General features: G+C 40.2%; 1 protein-coding gene across 4 annotated transcripts in view; it reads left to right on the forward strand.

Annotated features, from left to right (window-relative positions):
- The first annotated feature begins 397 nt into the window (after positions 1 to 397).
- Positions 398 to 14,179, forward strand: part of LOC124042030 (CMP-N-acetylneuraminate-beta-1,4-galactoside alpha-2,3-sialyltransferase-like) — an 84,379-nt gene continuing 70,597 nt past the window's right edge. For 3 of the 4 annotated variants that reach the window (XM_046360306.1, XM_046360303.1, XM_046360305.1), the window contains exon 1: positions 399 to 604. The gene's annotated coding sequence lies outside the window, so the exon portion shown is untranslated. Of the gene's footprint in view, positions 605 to 14,179 lie in introns of all 4 variants that reach the window. The other variant, XM_046360304.1, reaches the window with a different exon arrangement.

A 14,179-nucleotide genomic window follows, 5' to 3' on the forward strand; every position in this document is an offset into this window, starting at 1 on the left:
CTAATAGCAAATAATGGTATAACAACTGCCAAAACAGACCTGTTTATAATTGACCATGTGTATGGTAACAAAATATGTGCATGCCAAGCAAAAGCTATAAATTGTGTAGGCTACAATGCAACAAATACATTAAATCTCTATTGTTGCACGTGAACCATCCAGTTAGATAGCTAAAACGTTGAAAGGACGATGGGGACAATGAAAGGATTTTGATGCTACCATCGGGTACATAAAGGCAAACTGCAAACATGGCACACGCAACAAGCCGAATATAATGTAAAAGCTGACTGGGAGAGTGCCACGTGAAGGTTTGAACAAATGAAAAGGTGCATTCAAGCATTCAACTCAATTGAAGTACTGGAGATAATCGCAAACGTAACATAACCATGTGACAGACCTACCATTGAGCCAGAGTAGCTTGGAGAGAAGAGAAGGGGTGCGCGCAATATGGGAGGGTGATTCTCGAACATCTTCAGCTAACAGTTCTCATGATGATGGTCGGAAAAGTAGGGGCGATACGGTTGCGACCTTTTCGTTTTTTAAACTAGCGCTAGCTACGTCTAACCTTTTCTACAAGAGGCAGTTCTGAAAAGGGGACGATAAGGTAAACTACCATAAACATTAAAACGAATCTTTTTTTTGTAGCCTGCTCTACGTTTTGGGAACGTCCTGTTTTTATACGACGTTGTGGTGAATGTTGTCTGGCTAGCTACATTGTAACGTCTGCTAAGCTAGTTAACGTTATCCAGTTTGTTTTATACAACCGCTATCTTGCATTGTTTCCAATCCATTCATTGTAGTCTAGCGAGCCAGTTATCTAAAGTAGCTAATATAGGTAGCTAGCTATGTTTTTGTAAATTACTCAATGGTGTATCGTTTGCAGTCGTCGTTCCTAACCCTTGGCTGTGGTGATTGCGATAGCTAGCTGACGTTACATCTTTAAGGCATAGAAACCTCACAAAACCCAACGGCAATTTCCAGGTTAGCAAGAGTGCCAATTTAACCTGTTACTGTTAGCTACAGTAACTAGTTATATGAAGTTAGCTATCCACCGTCTTATATTTGTTGTGGGTTTTGGTGGATACAAACGTTTTTTAAATTGTCTTGACATCTCGGGAAATGTAATTTGTCTAACTAGCTAGCTAAATGTACAATCTGCATTGATGTTTGTATTGCAACACGGGTATAATCTGTATAGTGAAATGGGATTATGGGACCAGCAATACCGTTATTTTCCCTGCGCGCTAGCAAGGCCAACCAGCCAACAAACCAGGCAGCTATCGAGTTACATATGGCTCTGACGTTAGACTGGCAGTTACGAACGATAGTAACGATAATCATCTGGTACTTTATCTAGGGTTGGGTGAATATCCTCTCCCTGTAGGTCTCCCTCGTCAACATTGACATTACCCAGTAGCTACTCCCTGTACTAAAGATGTAATATGTAACTTTTTGGGCGACCCGAACAAATAGATTTGTCATTCTCATACAGTGTGACCATTTTAGTCGCATATGCGCCTACATATTTTGATGTGCGACCTGGATTTTTAAAAACATTTTGGAGCACCAGTGGCCTAAACTGTAGTATTCTAGCTTTAATACGCCAAATATTTTTCTCCTAAATTGCTCCTTGTAAAAAGGGTCAGTTTAGAGCCCTGTAGGCAACAGTATAGATAATAGACTGAGTTGTAGCAGAAGTGTGTGTGCCAACTTGATGTAGGAGTTGTGCACAGCCACGCACTCATGGATGAAACTGGTAGTTGGTCAGCGTGGTAAATGTGTTGTTGCCCACCCTCACTGCTTTGGGGTGGCTAGTAAAGAAGTTTAGGGTCCAGTTGCAGAGGGAGGTGTTCAGTCCCAGGGTCCTGAGCTTAGCGATGAGCTTAGAGGGGTCTATGGTACTCAAGTGCTGAGCTGTAGTCAATGAACAGCATTCTTATGTGACTCACCACCTGGATTCAGTTTTATGTAGCAACATTTGAATTCAGTTTTTTTTTTGGATAAAAGTAGACTCAGCTACAAAATGGTATATCATTCACTACATTTTAGGAAACAATGGGAAAGTAATTCGTCGTTGAAAGTTTATCCATTTATAAACTCACTTTTGAGAACCGTCATTTTCAATGTTTTGGTACTACTGTTGGAGAGCCCTTTGTCTACACCCATTTAGCATTGTTCACACCCTTTTAAACCTTGGCCCCAACCACCTCTTTAAGGGTTGATCCAACCGTTCTGCACTAACTTGCCAGCTACTTCCAGACTAAGAGACAGAGCACAGCTCACTGAACATTACTCGCCCTATCGCTCTGTGGTTTTGCGTTCAGAGAGCACACTGGACACGGGTCAATAAGTAGGGTTGTTCCTACTGCTCTGAACCCACAACTACGGGGGAGGCAGGGTAGCCTAGTGTTTAGAGCGTTTGACTAGTAACCAGAAGGTTGCAAGTTCAAACCCCCGACCTGACAAGTTACAAATTAGTCGTTCTCCCCCTGAACAGGCAGTTAACCGACTGTTCCTAGGCCGTCATTGAAAATAAGAAATTGTTCTTAACTGACTTGCCTAGTTTAAGGTAAAAAAAAAATAATAGTCAAGCACCCAAGCTAACTTGATAACATCAGCTAGCTACTTCCAGACACATAATGAGAGAACACCCCACTCTGACCATTTTACTTGGCCTAGCAGAGCTGGTTAGGCTTTTTTTCATGTTATCCAGAGCGTTGGTGACTAACTGCAGTTGGCAACAATTGAATTATGCTTTGTTGCTGACGTTTACTGACACCGGACATATTCAACGGGTGTTGAGCGTTAAATGCATCTGTTGTTCTGCGCTCTGGCACACTAAGACAAGTCTTTTGTTAAGAAATGTAGCTAGATAGCTAGCTAGGTAAACAATGACTCACAATGCATGACGTAACGTGAGTTAGTGAGCCAGCCAGCTAACGTTAGCTAGCTAGCTAACAGTACACTTTAACTTGAAATGAAAATACTTTGTCAAAATTAGTGGTGTCTTTTTGTTAAGACATTGAGCTAGCTAGCTAAACAATATACCTTAATCACAATTTATGACGTTACTACCCTGCATGAATCTGCAGGTATCTAATCAGCCAGGTTCTATGGCTGTAACTAGTCAAGCAAGTGTGTCTGAGATACGAAGAATAAGATCATACACATAACATTAACTAGCTGACCAAGCTAGCTGACAGTACATTTGAAATTAAACCACTTTCTGTCAAAATTAGAAACGTGTAATATCTGAATCTTACCAGTATACATCATGGTTGCGTCTCCTGTCTGATGCCATGCATTGTTGTCTTCGTTTTACGATGTAATCCAGACTGGGGTCTTCTCCTTAGCTATCATACTCGAATTCCACTGATTGCAAAACTGGGTCTTCCAGAAAGTGTAGAGCATACACATAATGTTAACTAGCGAGCCAGCTAGCTAACAGTACACTTTAACTTGACATTAGGTTTATGCAGTTTTACTACACAATACTTACAAAAAAAGCATGCTATGTGATAGACTAATTCAAACCCATCTCTTGGCATGTCCAGCCCACTCATTATCTCAGCCAATCATGGCTAGCGGGAAGATTGCTCTCTTTTTCTGGGACTTAGCCAACTGCTCGTAACTTAACAATTTTATTCGCATTTACAGATGGCATACAAATTTGATATTAAGGCACATGAAAGTTCATATGTTAGAGAAGGCATTTCTGCCAAAAAATGCATTTTGGTTAAAAATAATGAAACAGCTCTCCTGTGAAGTCGTGACTTGCGACATACGCCTACTTTCCTTAATTGGGTTACATATAGGTATTTGTTTTGTTCAGAGCCAGGTTTCCCAAAAGCATCTTAAGGCTAAGTTAACCGTTAGAACCTTCGTAGGAGCATCGTAATTCTCTGAACTGTTTCCCAAAACCATAGTTATTGAAATGCACTTGACAATGCTTATAATCTAACGCCTGCATCAGACCATTCGTAGAACAGCTAAGTGCGTTGTTTGATGCTTTTTTGCCCTTACATGTCACTTTATACGCAAGATATCTGCTTAACATAGAATCACAGGGTTTGTCTCACTGTGACCACCGATAACTTCAGAACGAAGTTGACTACAAGAACAAAGTTGCCAATATCTTCGCAATTAATTCAAACAAGCAATGTATACAAATGTAATGGTTGATCAGTTGTCAGTATTGTGAAATATTTCTAATGTTAAGGTAATATTTTAATTGACAAAGCTGATCAGAGAGCAACTGCCTTTCTTTCAATCCCCTCAGTATCGACGCATGCTCCAATGATGTCTTGGCTACTGTTCTCTCTCTGCATGGTGTTTCTGGAAACTCATGTTACATCATTAAAACACTCAATAGCCTAAGTTCCATTGCTAGCAGGAAACCCGGCCCGGTTTGGTGAGGGAAGTATGGAGTGCAATAGAGATCGCATGATCTGTTGGGATGGTATGCGAATTGGAGTTGGTCCATGGTGTCTGAGATGATGGTGTTGTGAGCCATGACCAGCCTTTCAAAGCATTTCTTGGCTATAGATTTGAGTGCTACAGGGCAATAGTCATTTAGGCAGGTTACCTTGGCATTCTTGGGCATGGGGACTATTGGCGGTCTACTTGAAACAAGTTAGTATTACAGGGTCAGGTAGAGGTTGAAAATGTCAAAGACACTTGCCAGATGGTCAGACCTTCCTCTGAGTACGTGTCCTGATATTCTGTGTGGTCCCATGACCTTGGAAATGTTAACCTGTTTTAGAGGTCTTACTAGCATCGGCTACGGGGCAAGTGTGATCACTGTCGTCTGGAACAGCTGGTGCTCTCATACATGGTTCAGTGTTGCTGCGTCAATGCGAGCATGCGAGCATACAGTCTTTCGAAAACTCCTGCTGTACCTAACGTTATTGATACACAGTACCAGTTTGGACACAGCTCCTCATTCAAGGGGTTTTCTTTGTTTTTACATTGTAGAATAATAGTTAAGACATTAAAACTATGAAAAAACATATATAATCATGTAGTAACCAAACAAAAAGTGTTCAACAAATCAAAATATATTTTATATTAGAGATTCTTCAAAGTTGCCACCTTTTGCCTTGATTACAGCTTTGCACACTCTTGGCATTCTCTCAACCAGGTTCCAACAGTCTTGAAGGAGTTCCCACATATGCTGAGCACTTGTTGGCTGCTTTTCCTTCACTCTGCGGTTCAACTCATCCCAAACCATATCTATTTGGTTTAGGTCTGGTGATTGTGGATGCCAGGTCATCTGATGCAGCACTCCATCACTCCCCTTGGTCAAATAGCCTGAAGGTGTGTTTTGGGTCATTGTCCTGTTGGAAAACAAATGATAGTCCCACTAAGCGCAAGCCAGATTGGATGGTGTATCGCTGCAGAATGCTGTGGTAACCATGCTGGTTAAGTGTGCCTTGCATTCTAAATACAGTGGAAAGAAAAAGTATGTGAACCCTTTGGAATTACCTGGATTTATGCAGAAATTGGTCATAACATTTGATCTGATCTTCATCGAAGTCACAACAATAGACAAACACAGTCTGCTTAAACTAATAACACACAAACAATTATACGTTTTCATGTGTTCAACAAAGAAAAATTAAAGGAGAGCCGCACACTCTAGGAGCTCAGATGCAATAATTGAATAACCTAATATCCAACGTTTCAACAGACAAGCTGTCTTCATCAGGATATAATGACAAATGCTGCAGGGTGACTAGTTTATATAGTGTCAAAGGACACACAAGTGTCTAATCATGGCTAGGTGTAGCCTGATTATTGGTTAATTGTCATTAAAATTGCATACGAAAAAACACAAATGGATAGCATACGATCACAGATACAATTTGGCTACATAAGCCTACAAACATTTACAATGAATAGCAAAATCACAAGAATGGCTTCAGATCAAAGTCTACGTTGAGACTGAAGGGAGCAGGGGTCTTTAAATTAAAGATCCAGACAGCCTCTCGTTTGACCAAATTGTCAAGGTAACCCCCTCCTAGAGAGGGTGACGCGTTCGATGCCAATATAACGTAAGGAGGAAATCGAGGGGTTTGCTTCCAAAAAGTGGGCCGCAAGTTAAGTTTTTGCACCTAATGGTGCTCCAAGATTCATACTTTTAATTTGCATTTTGTTTTACCCTCAAATTTTTACCACAAGGACAAATTATAAGATAAATAACTGCATTAGTGGAGCATGTGATAACACCTTTTGATTGGGATCTTTTTCCCTGTTTGGGGGAGTTTGAAGGATCTACATTTATAAGTGCCATTGCATTGAGCACAGCCATTACACATGTAGTTTCCATCCAGTAGCGGTGCAACTAGATGTTGTGCAGGGATATCTTGGGGTGGTAAATCAGAGTTTACCTCTTGATTACTGCCCCGCAGGAATACGACCAAGGGAGGGTCCGAAATCACATTACCCATACTGTCATCGGATCTTAGAATGTGCCAATGTTTGAACGATTTCATTTGTTCAGAGCACGTTGAATAGCGGGTAGTTAGAGCGCCATAATGCTTCTTTTTGTGAGACTGACCTTGAAAAAGATCATGTCTCGGTTTGTTTTGAATTTTCTCAATGGCAGTATTAATCTGACCATTTTGGTACCCCTTCTCCCTGAATTTTCTTTGCGTCTCAGACATATTTGGTGTCTTGCAGCAATTCAACCAAGAAGGCCTGATTCACACAGTCTCCTCTGAACAGTTGATGTTGAGATGTGTCTGTTACTTGAACTCTGAAGCATTTATTTGGGCTGCAATCTGAGGTGGAGTTATCCTCTGCGGTCCTCATGAGAGCCAGTGTCATCGTAGCGCTTGATGGTTTTTGTGACTGCACTTGAAGAAACTTTCAAAGTTCTTGAAATGTTCCGCATTGACTGACCTTCATGTCTTAAAGTAATGATGGACTCTTGTTTTTTGCTTATTTGAGCTGTTCTTGCCATAATATGGACTTGGTCTTGTACCAAATAGGGGGTGGCAGGGTAGCCTAGTGGTTATAGCGTTGGGCTAGTAACAAAGTTCAAATCCCCTGAACAAGGCAGTTAACCCACTGTTCCTAGGCTGTCATTGAATGTCAGAACTGACTTTCCTAGTTTAAATAAAGGTAAATAAAAATAGGGCTCTTCTGTATACCACCCCTACCTTGTCACAACACAACTGATTGGCTCAAATACATAAAGAAGGAAATTAATTCTACAAATGAACTTTTAACAAGGCACACCTGTTAATTGAAATGCATTCCAGGTGACTACCTCATGAAAGCAGGTTGAGAGACTGCTAAGAGTGCGCAAAGCTGTCATCAAGGCAGGGTGGCTACTTTAAAGAATCTAAAATATATTTAGGTTCCTACATGATTCTCTATGTTAGTTATGTAGAAAATAGTAAACATAAATCAAACCCCTTGAATGAGTAGGTGTGACTGGTGCTGTACATGCAAGTTACCATACCCTGTCTCAGGGATGGCTAACGCTGGAAATGAGGTAAATAAGCTTTTAGATTTGTGGACCTTGGTGTCTCTAGGGCAATTCAGACGGCTGATTAATTAAGTACCTTTTTTCTGAAAAATGTTTATTTTTATGATTTTGTTTTTTAAATCTGTTTTGCTTTTTGTATTGTGTATATTTTTATTACAGGGCTCATCTGTAAAAGAGACCGTGGTCTCCGCATGACTCTGTCAAAAGTGTTTGTGTTGAGTAACCTTGATTAGAGAACGCTGATGTGCACACTGGCTGGAATGTTCTGTTTTGACTTGACTGTTTCTGTGAGAAACTACCCAAAGCGGTGTCTGTCAGTGTACACCGTTCATTGAACATATGCTATGAGCAAGACTGAGAGACAGACAGTTGTTGTTCGTTTTTTTTATTTTTATGATTAGTTGCTGCTATGAATAGTCCTCTCCGATTTTTCTCTTTGTCATACTGGCCATTAATGTGGAGTAAGTTTATAATGTTCTTGATTCCAGATGTATTTTAAAGTATTGTGGTGGCAGCATCATGAAATGGGTATGTTTGTCACCGGCAGGGACTGGAGTTTGTCATGATCAAAAGCCCAGGTAAAAAGTTAGAAGAAAATCATTATTGAGCTGAAGGTGAAGAGGGGAGTTGATCCTGATTTGATAACCCTCACAGATGCACTCCAATCAATATGATTTATCCAAGTACTGGGACTCTGTCACTTTTTTTTTTCTCTCCACAGAACACCTTGGTATCCGATTGCTAAGCAACCATTTTTTAATTGTCCAGATGACACCAGTCTGTCAAGTTGCTAGCTAACATCTAGATTTTCAAACTAAATACATACTGCAATTCCAACCACAAAACCTATTTGCTTAGATTTTAAGCATCAGAATACAACTAGCCTAGCAAACAGCTAAATGTTTTTTATTTTGTTATTTAAATTATGAGGCTCCACATATAGTCATGGAAAATGTTATTTTCAATGACCAATGAGCAACTCATTGTCTCTGGCAATGAGATGGTGTGCCAAGGCGTGGAATGTTAGCTAAAAAGACTGCTACTCAGACTACAGACATTCAATCCCCTTCTGGATCAAGATCCGTATTGCTTTAACTACTGCCAAATATTTCCATAAAGAAACTGATAAAACACACAGGTGCAAAATCAAGGTGACTTACAAAAATGAGAGAGACCAACAGCAAGCAAGGGATTGTGGTGATGTAGTGTCCACAACTTAAGAATATAGTATCTGAAAAGACGTATCCCAAAAGCATGATGGTGGGGACCTGCTAACAGAAAGGAATGAGGTGGGTAGCTAGCTAATTGTGTCATTGTGGCAAGTATTTATGCGTACATGCATGCAATTTTTGTTCGATTATCTATTCATTAGGCCAGGGTTCACCAACTGGTGGCTTCTGTGCCAAATCTGGCCTGCCTGCAATATTATTTGCCCCCCCCCCCCAAATTAATTATGAAGATAAATAAATATATACAGTTAAAGTCAGACATTTACGTACACTTAGGTTGGATTCATTAAAACTCTTTTTTTTTTTTAACCACTCCACAAATTTATTGTTAACAGACTATGTGAAATGTCATAATAGTGGAGAGAATGATTTATTTCAGCATGAATCTTTTTCATCACATTCCCAGTGGGTCAGAAGTTTACATGCACCCAATTGGTTTTTGGTAGCATTTCCTTTACATTTCCACAAGTTTCCCACAATAAGTTGGGTGAATTTTTGCCCATTCCTCCTGACAGAGCTGGTGTAACTGAGTTAAGTTTGTAGGCCTCCTTGCTCACACACGCATATTCAGTTCTTCCCACAAATTTACTATAGGATTGAGGTCAGGGCTTTGTGATGGCCACTCCGATACCTTAACTTTGCTGTCCTTAAGCCATTTTTCCAGAACTTCGGCAGTATGGTTGGGGTCATTGTCCATTTGGAAGACCCATTTGCGACCAAGCTTTAACTTCCCGACTGATGTCTTGAGATGTTGCTTCAATATATCCACATAATTTTCCACCCTCATGATGCCATCTATTTTGTGAAGTGCACCACTCCCTCCTGCAGCAAAACACCCCCACAACATGATGCTGCCACCCCTGTGCTTCACGGTTGGGATGGTGTTCTCAAGCCTCCCCCGTTTTTCTCCAAACATAACAATGGTCATTATGGCCAAACAGTTTTATTTTTGTTTCATCAGACCAGAGGACATTTCTCCAAAAAGTATGATCTTTGTCCCCATGTGCAGTTGCAAACCGTAGTCTGTCTTTTTTGTGGTGGTTTTGGAGCCGTGGTTTCTCTTTTGCTGAGCGGCCTTTCATGTTATGTCGATATAGGACTTGTTTTACTGTGGATATAGTTACTGTTGTACCTGTTTCCTCCATCTTCAAGGTCTTTTGCTGTTCTAGGATTGATTTGTACTTTTTGCACCAAAGTATGTTCATCTCTAGAAGACAACGCGTCTCCTTCCTGAGCGGTATGACGGCTGTTGGGTCCCATGGTGTTTATACTTGCGTACTATTGTTTGTACAGACGAATGTGGTAACTTCAGGCGTTTGGAAATTGCTCCCATGGATGAACCAGACTTGTGGAGGTCTATAACAATTTATTTTCTGAGGTCTTGGCTGATTTCTTTTGATTTTCCCATGATATCAAGCAAAGAGGCACTGAGTTTGAAGGTAGGCCTTGAAATGCATCCACAGGTACACCTCCAATTGACTCAAATTATGTCAATTAAGCCTATCGGAAGCTTTTAAAGCATTGATATAATTTTCTTGGAATTTTCCAAGCTGTTTTAAAGGCACAGTCAATTTAGTGCATATAAACTTCTTACCCACTGGAATTGATACAGTGAATTATAAGTGAAACAATCTGACTGTAAACAATTTTGGGAAAATTACTTGCGTCATGCACAAAGTAGATGTCTTAACCAATTTGCCAAAACTAGTTTGTTAACAATAAATTTGTGGAGTGGATGAAAAATGAGTTTTAATGACTCCAACCTAAGTGTGTAAACCTCCGACTTCAAATGTGTGTCTGTGTGACCATTTTGTGGTGCTGAAACGTAATGCTTCAACCGCAGCACAATCAATAGGTGAACAGTGTCTTGTACTGAAAATATAGCTAAGTTATAGTTAATATAGCAACAGATGGGGAAAACCTATACCAGTCGAGTAATTTCAACAATCTTCATTTTAATTTGACTTTACTAAACAAGGGGGCTTAGTTGGAGTCTATTTCTTCTATAGAATAGCCTACCTCAGCCAGTAAAGTTGAGGCTCAACAGCATCTCTCACAATTTATTTTTATTTTTTAGGCCTATTTACAATTGCAACTCAACAAAAATGTAGCATTCTACATAAAACAATCATTAAAAGAAAAAAGCGATGTGTTGATCAGGATACCCTGCTAGAACAAACAGAAATTAATGTCAGCTTGAGACCTAAATATCCCTGGATAATCATTCACAATAATGTTAGTATTTACTAAATATAGGCCACTAAGTGACTTACTCAATGAGAAAAGTTGTCGTGTGAGATGGGTTTGATTTTGATGCGCAGGCAGTCCTCGATTAACTTATGTGAAAGCCTGTTCCTGTTGTGAGTCTATATTGGGTTCATAGAGGAAAATGAGTACTTGCAGGTGTAAGTCGATCCAAACATTAACACACAAAATACAAGTTTCTTTATTGTGCTGTATTCCTCTGAGCATGCCACCCACAAGGCTTCGGCACTCCTGAGCACATCCCTGATGTGCTGAAGTACAAGTAGCTTTCCAGATGAAAAGTCCCAATCGAACAACTCAAGCTTCTTAGTGAAGGCCTCATGTTTTTCCACCATGTCCACGGCTGTTTTCCCTCTTCCATGTAACTGCAGATCCTTCTGTAGCTCAGTTGGTAGAGCATGGCGCTTGTAACGCCAGGGTAGTGGGTTCGATTCCTGGGATCACCCATACGTAGAATGTATGCACACATGACTGTAAGTCGCTTTGGATAAAAGCGTCTGCTAAATGGCATTTATTATTATTATATTATTATATTATTATGTAACCCATTTTAAGTGACAGAATGTCGGGCCAAAAAGCTGTTTGTGTAGCTTTCAGTTAATGCTTCAATGTTTGCCTCTGTCTGGGGCACGAAGGCCACTTTGAATCAAATCAAAGTTTATTTGTCACGTGCGCCGAATACAGCAGGTGTAGTAGACCTTACGGTGAAATGCTTACTTACAGGCTCTAACCAATGGTGCGGTCAAAAAAAGGTGTGTGTGTCGGAAAGTAAAGAAATAAAACGACAGTAAAAAGACATTTGAAAAAGAGTAGCAAGGCTATATACAGACACCTGTTAGTCAGGCTTATTGAGGTAGTATGTACATGTAGGTATCGTTAAAGTGACTATGTATATATGAACAAGAGAGTAGCAGAAGCGTAAAAAGAGGGGTTGGCGGGTGGTGGGACACAATGCAGATAGCCCGGTTAGCCAATGTGCGGGAGCACTGGTTGGTCGGGCTAATTGAGGTAGTATGTACATGAATGTATAGTTAAAGTGACTATGCATATAAGATAAACAGAGAGTAGCAGCAGCGTAAAAGAGGGGTTGGGGGGGGCACACAATGCAAATAATCCAGGTAACCATTTGGTTACCTGTTCAGGAGTCTTATGGCTTGGGGGTAAAAACTGTTGAGATGCCTTTTTGTCCTAGACTTGGCACTCCTGTACTGCTTGCCATGCTGTAGTAGAGAGAAGTCTATGGCTGGGGTCTTCAACAAATTTCAGGGCCTTCCTCTGACACCGCCTGGTGTAGGGTAGCCTAGTGGCGGCAGGGTAGCCTAGTGGTAGCCTAGTGGTTTGAGCGTTGGACTAATAACCGAGCTGACAAGGTACAAATCTGTCGTTCTGCCCCTGAACAGGCAGTTAACCCACTGTTCCTAGGCCGTCATTGAAAATAAGAATTTGTTCTTAACTGACTTGCCTAGTTAAATAAAGGTAAAATAAAAAAAATAGAGGTCCTGGATGACAGGCGGCTTTGCTCCAGTGTTGTACTGGGCCGTACGCACTACCTTCTGAAGTGCCTTGCGGTCGGAGGCCGAGCAATTGCCGTACCAGGCAATGATGCAACTGGTCAGGATGCTCTCGATGTTGCAGCTGTAGAACCTTTTGAGAATCTCAGGACACATGCCAAATTGTAAGCTCCATGCTTAGAGTCAAAAATACTTTGTAAACAGCAACATTTTCATTGAAAATAAGACACACTGGATTGGTATTGGGAAAAGATGGTAAGATTGACGCATATTTCTCTGTACGTTGTTCCTTGGAACTTCGATTTTCACTATCCACCTTTTTTCTTTTGATACTTTTTGAGAGCGACATTTTCTCTTGCTATCAAGCAAATTATTCTGATCAAATGTTGACGTAAAAAAAAGGTGTAGGCTATGTAGACATGTTTTCCCCAACCAATCAACCCACAGAGAAATAGACTAAATAATATTTGAATATGAGCGTAATCAGATCGAAATTATGTTATTGTTACTGAATTTATTATGTAGCCTACTAATCGAATGTGTTAAACATGTTGTTCAATTTGTAGTTTCGGCCAATTAATTGTGCTAATATTATATACTAATTTATGTTCTGGCCCGCCGACTATTAGCTCAATAAACATTTGTCCCAAGACCAAACCTAGTTGACAAACCCTGCATTAAGCAATCATTGTTTTTTTCTTCAATAGGCCTGACATATCACCTCTTTCAAGAAACTTTCTGTTTTGATAGTTATTTTGACTAAAACCTTTAGGCCTACCTATAGAAAAATGTAAGAACATTTACTTCCATGATCTAGCCCTGTTTATTATTAAGATTTAAAATAATTTCAAAGACCATAATTAATGTTTTGTGGAGCTTTTTATTCTAATATATTATCACACCGGTGTGTGTTGTGTGCACTTCCAGTAATACTGTGTATGGTACATAAACAGTATGACGTATGAAAATCTGAATACCACCAAACCCTGCCTTAGTCTTCTGAAAAATAAAACTAGGCTTTGGTTTTCAGCAGGACATTTACTCGCATGCCAAAGACACACCAGAATGACTTTCCAAGAGGTGGTAAGTTTCCAAGGGGGGTTGTGTAGACTTTCACTAGCGACTGTATATTTAGCTCTAAATGACATGCACATGTTTTATGCTTAATTTCTAGCCTAGGCAAGACCTCAGTCTTTCCTTTACAGACCTGTTCACAGTCCTCATTTCAGGACTAAAGTCTAGACCAAGACTACACACTGTGGGATGACCAGCTTCTTCATAGGTGTCAATCAGTTGTGCGTGGCAGCAATCGTATCTGGTGGTTTTCTGGAGCTTGAGTGTGATTGTGTTGAGTAACTTTGATTAAAGAACGCTAATGTGCCCACTGGATGGAATGTTCTGTTTTGACTCGACTGTTTCTGTGAGAATCAACCCAAAGCGTTGTCTGAGTCAGTTTACACCGTTAATTGAACATATGCTATGAGCAAGACCGAGAGACCAAGTTGTGTTATTGCTTGTTTTTTTTTAAAATGAAATGGCGTGCTATATGAGAAGCCTAATCCTGCTATGAATAGTCCTCTCCGATAGAATCTTCTAGTCATACCTATAGAATCAGGATACAGTATGCCTTTTCTTTTAAGCCCTGGAGAATATCTGTTGCTCTTTACATTTTATGCTCC

The sequence above is a fragment of the Oncorhynchus gorbuscha genome, linkage group LG08 (genome assembly GCF_021184085.1).
Source record: "Oncorhynchus gorbuscha isolate QuinsamMale2020 ecotype Even-year linkage group LG08, OgorEven_v1.0, whole genome shotgun sequence".
Lineage (NCBI taxonomy): Eukaryota > Metazoa > Chordata > Actinopteri > Salmoniformes > Salmonidae > Oncorhynchus > Oncorhynchus gorbuscha.